General features: G+C 41.1%; 1 protein-coding gene across 3 annotated transcripts in view; it reads right to left on the bottom strand.

Moving 5' to 3' along the window:
- Positions 1–15112, bottom strand: part of slc45a4 (solute carrier family 45 member 4) — a 168789-nt gene that overhangs the window by 138666 nt on the left and 15011 nt on the right. For all 3 annotated transcript variants that reach the window (XM_016992781.2, XM_062979961.1, XM_062979960.1), the window contains exon 3: positions 231–275. The gene's annotated coding sequence lies outside the window, so the exon portion shown is untranslated. The remainder of the gene's footprint in view (positions 1–230; positions 276–15112) is intronic.

Below are 15112 nucleotides of genomic sequence, written 5' to 3'. Positions count from 1 at the left end.
TGCTTGCAATTTTTCATTTCTTGTTATATTTTTATGGCAGGCCTTATTTCATCTGCGGCGAAGAATTTATCTCACTGATTGCACCCATTTCAGTGTATTTTACATTTTCAATGTAATCTATGTCTACGGCTACCCGCAGGGGGACAATAAGTAATCATTCAAGAAGTAATCATTTTGAATAAAATAAAATATGCCGTTCTGGAGAGTGGGCGACTTCCTACTATTCTTACCTGCTCTGAGGGCTTCAGTTTGATCCTCCTGCCTGTCTTGATCTCCTGCAAGGAAATAAAATGGAGAAACTTTGTAACTACTGGATGTAAGTAATCTATACATTTGTCTAAAGTTAATTTAAGCTGATTCCCTTCTGATTAAAGGGGTTAATAAGTAAGTAAGAGAGAGAGAGAGAGTATGACAATCCTAACAAAACCTCAGCAAACGAATGTCAAGCTGACCTTTAGAAAAAAGAACACAAGGGCCCAATTCTTGTGCAGAAAAGGGCCGCTAAAACGATCAATGGACCAGAGAAAGCCTTCCAGAGAATAAACGAGTTGAACTTTTAAAATGCATCTTTTAAAATTAATGCACTTTGATACTACTTTTGTAATTGCAGCTCAATACTATGGGATCCTGGGAATTGTAGTTTGGTGAGGCACTGACACTCCTTGTACAGAGAAGTCTTTGCAAAACAACAACTGTCAGGCTTTGATAGCACTGAGTCATGGTGTCTGTTGCACTCTAGCCTTGAAACAGCCTTTCACCCAGCACCACAACAGAGTCCAGTAGTACTAATTACAGCAGTTTATTAGGAAAAGCATGTACAAAAAGAAAAATGGGCATTTTCCAAAAGAGCAGTAGAAAAGGAGCTATAAAATAGCAGTAGTCAAAATACAGAAGAGCAATAGTCCAAAAATGGCAAGGTACATAAAATCATGAAGTCAAGATCACAGACATAAATCCATAAACATGAAAGCAGAACTTTTCCCAAGGCAAAACACCTTCAGGAACATAGGCAAACACAGGAAACTTGAAACATGGACTTGAGAGCCAAACCATGATGTCTCTTCCAACTCTATTGTTCTATGATTCTATGATTCTGACTGGAACCTAAGGTTTTTGGCAAAGTTGTCTGCTCTGAGGCACCAAGTAAGCATCACTCAATTTAAGCCCAAACCCGACCAAGGAGCTATGAGATCATATCTTTGACATCTGAATTTCAAAGACTTCCCATGGAGCCTCTCTGAGCACCTAATTAATCTATCCTTCACTCCCTCTGTGTGAAGACCTAATCTGATATCGCGGGAAAACTCCCCATTAGCTGCATCAGCTGAAGGCGGATTCCCAAAATAACTAGACCTTTCACCACTTTCCCTTTTCTCCGGTGTTGCTAAGGAATGAGCATTGGAATCCAAAACATCTTCTGTCTGCATTTCTCTCTGATCTAAAGCCTGCTATTCACCCTGATCACACACAGACTCCTCAATAGGAAACCCATCACTCCCATCATCCCCCCACCTTCTGAGAAATCCCCAGCATCTTGCTGAGCTGCAACAGTGTCAAACTGCATTAATTCTGCAGTGTAGATGTACCCTTAGAATAGGAAAGGCCAGCAAGGAGGGATATGGTGGAACTTCAGGTTGAATGTAGCCTTATCCATAACACTATGTAACACAATTTTTGTTCCTGGGTTATAAATGTCATTTCCTAATTGGTTCTATCATAAAAATATGGAAAATGTTTACTAAACTGCAAAAACTTTGTTTTTGTAGGATATCCTGCAGCAAATTTTGCTATAGTTTTTCAATGAATATCTCATAGAGCATGCATGGGCAAACTTTGGATGTCCAGGTGTTTTGGACTTCAACTCCCACAATTCCTAACAACCGGTAATTTTTACAAGGATGCTTTTAAATGCCTGATGAAAAAAGAATGTGGTCTGTGTTTGGGATCGTCTCTGCTTTTGTCCAAAAGTGTCATCATCTCTGTGTCTATCTGCTATGTTTTAGCTCAACAGACTGATTTGTGTTTTAGTGCATGTCATAATAGTTTCAAACTATGAGCTCATAAATGCGTCTCCTGGAAACCTTGCAGAGGAATACGAATTTAAAAAAAGAGGTGGCACCCCTCTCTATATTGTTTAACATTTTGGGAAAAAAGATTACATATAGACATATGCTTTTATATATTTTATTTTATTGCAATTTATGCTGTGCATTTGGCAGAGCTGCATATTCTGGAATCATCCCAAACATTGTAGATGCCAAAGATGGAAGCTGAGCTCTTTTTTTTCTTTCTTAAAAAATAATTTTTATTCAAGTTTCATGTGATATTTACAGTGAAACTGTGAGAACAAGTTTGTTTATAGGATGGTGTGTGTGTGAAAAGATAGGAAATAGGTGTATATAGTTAGGAGGAGAAAAAAAGAGAGAAATATATAGGGTAGGGTAACAAGTGTACATAAAGTACAATAATAATAATTTAAAAAAGAAAAAAAAAAGATTGGTTGACTTCTGTTCATCTTCCTTTTGCCCTTTGTGGGAACTCTGGATAAAATCCCATGTTCCTATGAGTCTCGAAAAAAAATATTCCAGATCGTATAATCATTTCCTCCGTTTTATAATCATATTATCCTCATATCACTTGTTTATTCTTGTTTATATAGTCCTCAAAACTTGTCCAGTCTGTCATTTTCATTCCCTTTGCATTGTTCTGCTTTAACAAAAAAGTCAATTTATCCTTGTTCTTTATTTCCATTATTTTATCTAGCCATTGTATCTTTGTAGGGATTAGTTCTTGTTTCCAAAGTTTTGCAAAGACCATTCTAGCCATCATTATAAAAAAGTAAACAATTTATCTGTATTGGAGTCCTTAAAGAACTCTACATCAAACATTCCTAAAAGATAAACTTCTAGTTTCATTGGGAAATCTACTTGCAATATTTTTTTTTACATTCATTATGGGCTCTTTTGCATGAAAAACATAGGCGCATACAATAGAGCTATGACTCTTCCTAAAATAGAAGCATAATTTCCAAGCGTGGAATTCCATTTACTCTTAATTGCGCTCCAGAAGCTGTGCGTTTATACACAGCAGCATAATTTCCATTTTCAATTCAGAAGGTAATCTGATGAATCTAAAAGATAAGAATGGCCTTTAAGCTTTGTAAGTGAAGGTCTTCCACCTTTTTTAAAGCACAAGGTATGAAAACCACAAGTGGCCCTTATGGCCATCTGCTAAACATATTGCGCAAGACCCAAATGTCTTCTCTACCCTCAACGCAAGATGATAATGATTAACTTATTGGTTAAGCACAGCAATACCTACATAAGTGTGTGCGACTTCTTTTATCTGATTGAAAACCAAAATATGGCTTTCAGCTGGGTTAATCTACAACAGGAGCTGGCTCTCCAAGCTTTATGCTTTCTTAAAAGTACAATATACATTATGTATACCTATGCACAGGTTTCAGCTGGCAATAAACCAGCAGAAACACACACAGCTCCTACTAAATCAATGGTAGTAAATCCATGGCAGCCTTTAGTTGATAATTTATTGGAGCTATCCAAGGTCCTGAACCATTTGGGATCTTTGTTCATTGGGGCCCCATCTACACATGCTGTAAAATCTAGAATGATGTGGATTATAAAAGCGGGGTAGGGATGGCTAAAAAACACACACCTTTAATGCATGCTGCAGTGCACATCCACATCGAAAACACATCTGGATTATGTGGCTGTGTAGAAGCAGCCTCAGGCTCCATCTACACTAGAAGGTTACTTATGGTATCTTGCTTATGCCTTCAGGCACATCAACAGTGGGATTTTAATTTCTTCTGCTGAGCATCAATTTCCTTTTAAAAAAAATTGGTTGCATGCCTGCTCTCTCTCTATATATATATTCATAAACCAAATATCCCTTAATTGGGAGCTAATTAAAGAAGCGGACATATCTTCACAGTAGCCCCTGTGTTTGGAGAGTCTGATGTCACGCGATATTGGATTTAAATGTCCCTTTCTTTGCCTTCTTCCATTGATTGCCTTAGCTCTGTTTTCTTGTTTAATAATTCATTTCTATCCAACAACCAATTAATTTTGTGTACACCCCGAGGCTGCAAAGGAAGAGATAAAGAGGATGGACATTTACAGTGAGCAACAAGAGCAATCTGAAAAGAAAACAGAGGGTCCCTGATTTTTTTTCCAAAGCTAATGAGGAAAAGTTATGGAGGGATTGCTACTTGAAATGGGAGGAAAAGAAGCAGACAGCCTTGAAGCAGGGTCTGCAGGTAATTGGATTACAAATTGTCTGGTTGCCACCGACAGGATCGGGTTACAGAAACGGGCGAGAAAGAAGTCAGCGGAAAAGGAAATGCTGCTAAAATGAACATCAGTATCTCCCAAAAGCATAGAATCATAGAGTTGGAAGAGATCTTGTGGGGCATCCAGTCCAACCCCCTGCCAAGAAGCAGGAAATCGCATTCAAAGCACCCCCGACAGATGGCCATCCAGCCTCTGTTTAAAAGCTTCCAAAGAAGGAGCTTCCACCACAGTCCGTGGCAGAGAGTTCCACTGCTGAACAACTCTTACAGTGAGAAAGTTCTTCCTAATGTTCCGGTGGAATCTCCTTTCCTGCAATTTGAACCTCCACCATACTCTAGGGCAGAGAGTTCCACCGCTGAACAGCTCTCACAGTGAGGAAGTTTTTCCTAATGTTCCGGTGGAATCTCCTTTCCTGTAGTTTGAAGCCATTGTTCTGCATCCTAGTCTCCAGGGCAGCAGAAAACAAGCGTGCTCCCTCCTCCCTATGACTTCCCCTCACATATTTATACATGGCTATCATGTCTGCTCTCAGCCTTCTCTTTTGCAGGCTAAACATGCCCAGCTCTTTAAGCCGCTCCTCATAGGGCTTGTTCTCCAGACCCTTGATCGTTTTAGTCGCCCTCCGCTGGACACATTCCAGCTTGTCAGCATCTCTCTTGAGATGCCCAGAATTAGACACAGTGTGATTCCAGATGTGGTCTGACCAAGGCAGAATAGAATAGAGGGGGAGCATGAATTCCCTGGATCTAGACACTAGACACCTATTTATGCAGGCCAAAATCTCATTGGCTTTTTTAGCCGCTGCATCACATTGTTGACTCATGTTTAACTTGTTGTCCTTGAGCAGATACATTTCAGTACAACCCCTGTATCTACTTTTGGGATATCTGCAGGGGATGGATACATTCCCCGAGTTTGCGTGGATACATGAAACCATGGATAATAGAAAACACGATTGAAATGATGACTCAGTGCTATGGGGTCATGAGAATTGGAGTCAGGGGCATCTACACTGCAGAAGTAATGCAGTTAAAGTGGCGTAAGACTGCATCAATTATCCAGTATAGATGCCTTCTAAGATGATAGGAATTTGAGGACTGAAGGGAAATTTATTTGGGAGAGCAATGGAATCATTTTGCCCCCCCCCCCCCTAGAATGACAACCAGCCTTTCAAACAAGTCAACCATATGTCTAGTGTGAAAAGTAGGATAGTATCTCTGTAATATGAAGAATACTAATAGCTTTTGAGTTGTGTTGTTGAAGGCTTTCATGGCCAGAATCACTGGGTTGCTGTGAGTTTTCTGGGCTATCTGGCGATGTTCCAGAAGCATTCTCTCCTGATGTTTCTCCCACATCTATGTCATGCATCCTCAGAGGTTGTGAGGTATTGGAAACTGTGGAATAATGTACAGGGTGGGAGAAAGAACTCTTGTCTGTTTGAGTTAAGTGTGAATGTTCCAATGTTGCAATTAACCTCTTTGATTTAAACAATCAGGGCCAGCTGACACCTCCAAACAAAGGAGTTCCCCAGGCAGAAATCAGCCAGGTATTGAAGCTGCAAGGCCATTCATTGCTAATCAAGGTGGCTAATTGCTACATACATTCAGAGTTCTTTCTCCCACCCTGGAGATTATTCCACAGATATATAAATCTCACTTGCCTAGTTTCCAACAGACCTCACAACCTCTGAGGATGCCTGCCATAGATGTGGGCAAAACGTCAGGAGTGAATGCTTCTGGAACATGGCCATACAGCCCGGAAAACTCACTGCAACCCAACAGCTTTTGAATTTCCTTTCTCAAGAACCCCATTCCACATTATGTTAGCCTTCCAAGGAAGCTCTTTGCATACAGTAATAGTTTGTGTGTGTATACAGGAAGTGTCTCCGCATTGCCAAACGATAATCAGCACACTTCTGTATTCACTTTCCAAGGCAATAAAAATTCCTTCGTATAATTGCAGGCAGCCCAGGGTCAGATACATTGCAATCCATCACATGGTAAGTTGGGAACTCCCTAGTCTTTTGAATAGAAAGTGAAGCAACAGGAAACTTGCCTTTTCCTGTATCATCCTTTTGGGATCCTGAACGTGTTGGAAAAGCCACTTAAGATCTTTTTTTTTCCTGTTGAAGGCGAAAGGCAAGCAAACTGTGAACAAGCAAAGCCAGCACCTCATTCTGGGAGATGAAGTCCAAAAATATTACCTTTCAAAGCAAAAGCAAAAGAGGTTGGCAACAAGTTTAACTTTCCACCACCCAGAGAGGATTCCTTAGTCCGCTGGAGTTATATTTAAGATTGCAAAAGTTATTTATGAGGAACAGGCAAGTGAGGAATCCTGACTCCCAGGTGACAAAACTGGAATAATCCAACTTCTAGAGATGTCTTTCTGCAGGTTAGCATCATGTTGATTTGAACAATATGGAGCTCAAAAAGGAAAAAAAAAAACCTGCCAAAAAGTCAAGTGTCAAGCAGTCCAGTTGTTCACTTATGGCACATCATACACACATGAAATTCCATCAGATCTGGAGGCCTTATTGCATGGTGGACCTCCAAAATGCTCACAAGAAGTTCCTAGGAGACAACTGGGGGATCCTGTTGGTTTACAATATAGTATGAGAGGCCATCAACCCTTCTAGAATCAAAGATTTGGAAGAGACCTCAAGGAATATCCTTTGCAATCCCATTCTGCCATGCAAGAAGCCACAAGTGCTCTCAACGGATGGCTATTTTAAAATATTCAGAGAAGGAGACTCCACCACAATCCTGGGCAGCTTATTCCACCGTTGAGCAGCTCTGACCATCAGGAAGTTCTTCCTAATGTTTAGGTGGAATCTCTTATCCTGTAGTTTGAATTTTCATGTCCGTTCTCAATCTTATTTCATCCGAGCTACATATCCCCAGCTCCCTGAGTTGTTCCTCATAGGGCTTGGATTCCAAACTGTTGGCTATTTTGGTCCAATCCTTCTTGAATCTTCGTGCCCAGAACTGGACGCAGTATTCCAGATGAGATAGGACCAAAGGAGAACAGAATGGGACTGTCAATTTATTTACTACATTCCTATTGATGCAGCCTAGGCTCCATTGGCATTTTTAGATGTCACTCCACACTGAAATAGAAATAGAATAGCTTTATTGCTATTGTGCTATTTCACAATGAAATTAAATGCCGTCCCCAGCACACATCACAATAACAACACACCCATCTCACCACACTCCAACCACCAATGCCACACCAATGCCAAACCATGGAGATCAACATAGCCACAGCAGTAGGATAAAAGCAGTCTCTCAATTCTGTTTGTCCTTGTCTTTGTCACCCTGTACTTTCTGCCAGGTGGCAATAAATCAAAAAAAAAGAATATTCTGGGTGAGATGGATCCCCAAGAATGTTCTGGGATTTCTTAAAACTGCAGGACTTATAAAGTTCTTCCAAAGAGGGAGACAAGAGGGTAAGCAATGATTCTCAGTGCAGAAATTGTGACCCTTTGGAGCACCTTGTTATCTGCCATTGTGCACTTACTAAACTACGTGTAGATGCAGTAGATTGGTTCATGTTTAGCTTATGGTCTCCTAAGACTCCAAGGTCCCTTTCATATGAAGTGCTATCCAGTCAGGTGTCACCCATCTGTGGGTTGCAGCTCTCCCTTTCCAACCTCTGCCCTGGAAACAGTCTGATTTTTCCATCCCCATCACAGCATTTCTGTGGGAGAAAGGACTAACAGCTGGAAGTGAGTGAGACGGCAGCTATTTTAAGATCCAGAGAAAGGGCCGGGTGGGAAGGCTTTGCAGAGCCCTAATCATTCATCTGTCAAAGGGTTCGCTTCATGCCCACAGTGAAATGTTCTGCCATTATGCCAGCCAAGGTTAATGGTTTGGCAGCCGGCCCCCACAACTGCCGGCTTCAATGGGGAATCAGTTGCGATAACATCTTTGCTTGAACCAACCTCTGAACAAGTATGTATTTTCAGGCTTTTGAGTTAATGCAGACATCTTCCAGGCTTTTATAGCTGGGAGCATATTTTGCTGAATCCGTCTGCCCACGGTGACCCTTACTGAACAGAGATAGCCAAGCCATAGTTATCAATGGTTAGTTGCATCTTATTGATTGGAACATATTGTACATGGGCTCTCTTTGAAGGTTGTTCAGAAACTGCCATTAGCATAAAATGCAAAGACATGATTATTTCAGCCCTGTTATGAGCTGCATTGTTATGCCAACCAGTTTTGGAACAGCTGTGCTGGTTCAATCTGCTTTCTGGGCACAATGCAAACTGGCTTCATCCCAAAAGGCCTAAGTGGGACTTGCTCCCGAAAGCATTTGCCTTGTGCTTAAAGTATGTTTCATCCTGCTGCATGTCTTTCTGTGATCTGAATTAAATTAAACAGTGACAGGGGAAAAGCTGCACCTACACTGTGGAATTGTTTCACTTTGACTCCACTTTAACTACCATGGCTCAATGCTATGAAATCATGGGATCTGTAATTTTACAAGGCCTTTAGCGTTCTTTGCCAGATAGTGCTGGTGCATCACCGAACTACACGAGTCTTATGATTCCACACCATTGAGCCATGACAGTTAAAATGTTGTCAAACTGGATCAATTCTACAATGTAGACACATCCAAAGAGTTTTGTTAACTGAGCCACCATGACTCTAAAAGTCCCTTCCTAGAAAACTTTATAATTTGACGTATTTAATTAATGGCTGAGTTACGCATCGCGGTTTTGTAGTGTCAATCTCACATGCAAAGTGTTGCACCCCTAGGCTATGTAGGCACCTCAAAACCACACTGGACCCCAAGAATATAAGCAAACAAGCTGTTTATTGAAGGTTATATGTAAGCATAAGCAAACGTCAAAGTCAGTAAAATAGATTTAAATCCACAAGAGCAAGGTACATTGAAATTCATGAAACGAGTCTGTAAAAGTCACTCAAAGAACATTGTGCAAAACTGGATATCAAAGTAGGTCCCAAGAAAGGTATCACAAATAGTCCAAACAGGATTAATTCCAAGGCATGAGTCAAACAACAACCACAGGAAAACAAGACTAGAGTGCAGGATTAACTCCAAGATAGTCCAAGGTATGAAGTCAACAAAGAAACACAAAGCAAGGGTCTTGACTAGAATAAAAACCATATGGCAAAGTCACTGGAATATCCAACTGGATTCACAGGCCAAGGCAAGATTGGAACTTGAAACAAGGTACACAGCTGAAGGAATGCACAGGAACACAGAGCAAAGACCCTTCTTTATCAAATAAGCAATGTTACCACCTCTGGCTGTGGCAGGGAAAGCAAACCATTTTAAGGGAGATCCAAGGTCTTTCTTCCATGAGAAAATTGCTCATTAGATTGCTTCAAAAGCAACTGCCTGCTTCTTTGCAAAGATTCTCGTTCCCTCCTCTGGTGAGTTATTGCTGCCTTCCCGTCAAACTCATTATCCCTCTCCAGTGTATCACTCCTACATCCAAACTAGAATGTCCATCTGGCACTTGGAGATCTTACCTTGACTGCTGTGAGGAATGCAATTCAAAATACCTGCATGCAACCATTCTATCTCTGATCACTGAATCCACTGGGACAAACTCTGGCTGCATATCAGGCCCAAACCCAAAGTCTTATGGCAAAGCAGATGCAGGGACAAATACAGGCAGAATGGGGCCAATCTCAGGCTGGACTACAACACAAAGTTACATACATATTGTGCCACACTAACAGTTTGTCAAATGACAACATTCATTACAAGCCTAAACCAATGTACACAGAAACAATAGCGTGATCAAACAATCCATGAGCAGTGATGCGCAACTCTGCTTCCACAATTTATAACACAGAACAATTGCTTCTTCAGAAGACCTTACACAGCCTCTGTTTACAAGAAGTCAGCAAACAAAATTATTTGTTGCCTCTATTTACAAGAAGTCAGCAAACACAATTATAAAAATGCATCTGGAACAATTCAAGTCCTTACTCAGCCATGGAAACCCATGGGATGACTTTGGGTAAGTCACACTCTCTCAGCTCAAATGACAGCCAATTGCACAAAGCTTACCAAGAAAAGCTCATTGGAGACACCATACATCAGAAACTACTTGAAGGCACACAAGAGTAATTAAATACCAAAGTCGGAATAATCAAAGCCATTGGATTTCTGGTTTATATGCATTGGTGTGAAAGCTGGACACTAAAAAGAAATCTCTGACGTAAGAATTAATTGCCCTAACTGCTATGGTTCTGAACCATGGAGTTGTGAGAATGATGGTTTGGTGAGGCACCAGCGCTCTTTGGTCAAGAAGGCTAACAATGTTGAAAAATTACAATTTCCAAAAATTACAAATGATTCCATAGCATTCAGTCATGGCAATTAACGTTGTGTCAAACCCCATTAGTTCCACAGTAGAGATGAAACCTCAGTGAAAGCTAACTTTTGCTTGCTATGCTGCTGATACAGAATGAAGAGACCTGGACATTGCAGGTGGACTCAGAAAAGAAATCTCTGGCTCTCCGTCTTTGCTTCTCCCTTTTTATTTCCTCTCTCCATGCAATTAATTTCCGCAAATACTGAGACAACGGATATACCTTCCCATTCTCTTATGTAACTGTTTAGTTACGCCGGTTGCCAGGGCAAGGACGACATTCCCGCAGTGCGTGTGCAAATTGACATATACAAGCCTTCCATAAATGGAAAGCCAAATTGCCCCTTTGATTCATATCTTCTTATCAAGTATATTGACATGATTGCTTAAAATTCTGCAAGACTTCCTAATGACCTATCAAAGGATGTTGCTCACAACTAGCGCTAAGCCAAACCAAGTTACCTTTTTTGGAAAGGTTTCAGCTTCACTGAACAACATCTTCTCTTTCACTGTTGCAACAGGTTTTTTTTTTGGCATTACCAGTTGAGTGTCTCTTATCCAAGACGCTTGGGAACAGAAGTATTTGGAATTTCAGATTTTGGAATAGCTATATTTGTATATATGTACGCTGAAGGGAAGACCCAAGTCTAAACACAAAATTCACGTATGTTCCATATATAGCTTATCTACATAGCCTGAATGTAATTTTATACAATAGTTGTAATAATTAGGTGCATGAAGCAAAGGTTGCGCACACAGAGCCATTAGAAAGCAAACTTTACATTCTCACCCACACAGACAATTTAGGAGTATTTCATATTTTGGAATTCAGGATAAGGGATGCTCAGCTTGAATTTCCAAACTCATTTACACTTCTCTCTCTTGCTCTTCCTCTCAACTGACGTAATATTGCATTACTGATGTAGTAATGTCACTAAGTGCTTACCAAGTTAGACTTCTAAAAAATCCTGGATGTATCATGGAGGAGAAGTAGAAACATGGATTATCTCCAATCTGCAATCAGATAAGAAGTCTCATAGGCTGGTTCTACACTGCAGAATTAATGCAGTTTGGCATCACTTTATGGCTCAGTGATATGGAATCATGGGAGATGTAGTTTTATAAGGTGTTTAGCCTTCTATGCCAAAAAATGCTGTTGCCTCACCAGACTACAAATCCCATGATTCCATAGCATTGAGCCATGGCAGTTAAAGTGCCATCAAACTGCAATAATATTACAGTGCATATGCACCCATACAAGGATGAACTCTTATCTGTGATCCATTGTTGGGACTACAGATCTCAAGGTTCCAATTTAACTATAAACCAGAAACTAAAGATTATGTGGTCTGCAAGAAAGGGGAGATTTTAAGTGAAGCTCAGGCTATTGGCACAGTTGGCTAAGGCCTTGGGCTGCTGAAGGACCAAAGTGTGACAACCACTGACCTCATTCATTCTTTTTTTGAGTGGCTTTATTGGCTTTCTGTGATATCATGTAGCCCAACCTGCTTGGATACATTATCCTGTCATATCAATCACTAGGTAATCCCCGACTGACCCGACTCACCCAAGTCAAAAATCCAGGAAGGAGAAAGAAGGAGCTGCGGTGTTTGTTGTGTAATGATAGCTAGGAGAAACAATGGCACCAGACAGGATTAAAAGGAGAGAGATATTCAAGGGTGTAGTTACATGCTCTCCAACATTTCACAGATGAAACCCACAACATGTGAGGCCAAGCAATGTCAGAATCTGGTCAAGATGGCACGAGGACGATGACACCAGCTTGGAGAGACTGCAGCGGTTTGTTTTTCCCTGAGGGTGCATTTGCACTGTAAAATTGCAGATTGACAATCCCTTGACTGGTATGTGTCAATGTGATGGGATCATGGGAGTTGTACAATGCAGATGTCCCCTCTGTCTCAGAGGAAGGCAGTGGCAAACTTTTTTCAAACATCTCTTGCCAAGAAACTCCTCTTGATAGGCTCGCCTTAGGGTAGCCATTAGAATACGACCCGAATCTTGTTTCATCTGTTTGTTTTGTGGTTTTGTACCGTTTCGTCCATTCGAATGGCACGGAATGGTACAATCCTCTGAAAATGAAAGAAGCAGTGAAATGAAAGGAAAAGGAGAAAGGTAGTAATTTGGTGGCTGATTTTCGGCGCTTGGCTGTAGAACCCGGCTGGCAGGGCCTACAAGCATCGAGCACTCGGCGCTCAACTGTTGGCCTTGCAAGCTGAGCATACAAGCCACCAAGAGCTTGATGTTCTTAGGTCCTGTAAGCCGGGCCTACGAAGCATCAAGTGCTCAATGGCTTATAGGTCTGGCTCGCAGGACCTGGTGTTTTGCCACCCAAGGCCTGAAAAATCTTTGGTTTTTTTTGGATCTTGGATGGAAAAGCCCATTTGTATAGGCACCCATTTCCGTAAGTGGCAGACAGAAACAGAAACGGGGTCATACAAAAGGTACAAATATAAACGGGCAGTGATTCTATACAAATGCACAAGACTAGTAGCCATAGGTTGGAAACAACTTTAAGCCACAAACAACAACATCAACAATATTGCATCATCTGTTCTCCTTCACTATGACATTGAAGAAAAAAGAGCTGCTTTTTGTCTGGGAACCAAGCAGACAGATGTACATGCGGTTTTTAGACCTGGTCACCAAAAGAAGGGACAAGACCGTTCTTGTCCATCTTTGTTACAGGATGGTTGCTTACTTATTGCAGACAAAGGACTAAGAAACTGAATAGACTCGTCTCACATGAGATATGGCCTTAGAAGGTGCTCAGGATACCAAAACAATCTCAACCATGATCTGAAATTACAGTTATTTTGCAAAACCCACCAAATCTGAGGCTGTGCCATTGGGCAACCAACTGCCAACGGGTATATTGGTTCTATAGCAACTGTCGCCAAACACATCATGTCCAAGAACACTTCTGGGCGATGCAAAGTCCCAGGACCTCTGAGCTTTTGAACGCAAGAACTCCCACTGGGACCAGTTTGACAGCGCCAACAGCAATAATATTTGTTGGCTGTTGCCGAGATGGGAAAAGAGCCACTGATTCTTCTTGACCGGAAAGCCAACCAAAATAATCAGAGCACAGTGGGTGAGCAAACATTCCCAAAGCATGTACAGGCAATATTCTTCAAGGGCCATAAGAGCCAATCCATATCAACTGCAGCATGAATTTGTGTCTGGCGTATGTCTGGAACCTTGAACTGGGGTTTGCTCACATTTCATGTCTTGAGAAAGCAGCCTAGTTTTTTTTTTTTACTAGCTCTTATTTTCAATCTTCAAATAAGGCATGGATTAGGAAACAGGAATTGGCAGCTCTCAATTTGACACATGAAAAAAGCAGATATCATATAAAAATACAACTAATTGGATGCAAACTACTTTTTCACTTTGGACTTAATTTGCAGTAGGGAAAGTAAGCTGAGGACAAAGAAAGAAGGCAGGAGGAAGAGAAACCGGGGCATTTAAAAAGTGGGATGGCAGAGGATTAATCGAGTTTCTCCCTGCCAAAGCCAAAGAGCTGGAGAGTCTGCTGTAGCATTTTGGGAGATTAAAACTGCATTTTGTTCAGAGTGCTGTGAGTTGACAGCATCAAGAAAACCCAGAGAACCACAGCAATGCCTCTCCAAGGACACATCTGGAGACTTTTTCTGATCTGCGCATCTAACCGTGTGATTTGAAAGAATAAAGCCTTTGTTGGCCTTGGGAACAAAGGAATGAACTGCTGCAAGGAAAGAGTTATGAAATAATGTGTTGTTTTGGTTCTCTTCGAATACAGACTCTTCTCTTCAAATACAAACTGCTAAAAATGGCTGGGAGAGAAAGCCCTGAGGTTGTGAAGATGATGAAGTGGAGTTAGACCCCATCATATCTATGGAAACAGGAAACTGGGGATAGTAGCCAACCCTATCAAAAATAGACCATGAAACAGGAGTCTTATTGTATATTATTTAGGCCTAGATAGAGTTTTTGAAAGAAACTGGGCATTTGGGAAGCAGTCCTCTAAAAATAACTTTGACAAATTCTGCTGAAGTTGGGGTTATCAATTGGAGATTCTCCTAATCCTTGAGTTCTCCAAACCCAAATCTAGGGGTGACCCTTGTTGAGGTCATTACACATTGTGCATTTACTACCAACCACAGCTCACCATTTGAACATACACCCATGACATCGGTCCTCTGGAAATCTTAGCAGCTCAAGTTGAGATGTAGGGATTATTTCTTCTCACTTACTATGAAATGGTATGGAATGAGGAACATTTAGTCTAGTTCATGAAGAGCAGAGTGGAGAATGAGTCCTGAAACCACAATGACTGGAAGCTAAGGCAATAAATACACAGACCATTAGAAGAGTCTTGGAGAGTTGTCCCATCAAATCAAGCTTTTCAGATTGTACTGCTGAGCTGTAGATTTGGCAAGAGCCA

The sequence above is a fragment of the Anolis carolinensis genome, chromosome 4 (genome assembly GCF_035594765.1).
Source record: "Anolis carolinensis isolate JA03-04 chromosome 4, rAnoCar3.1.pri, whole genome shotgun sequence".
NCBI lineage: Eukaryota > Metazoa > Chordata > Lepidosauria > Squamata > Dactyloidae > Anolis > Anolis carolinensis.
Note: the sequence above shows the minus strand (reverse complement) of the source record. Positions and strands in the feature narration are given on the sequence as shown.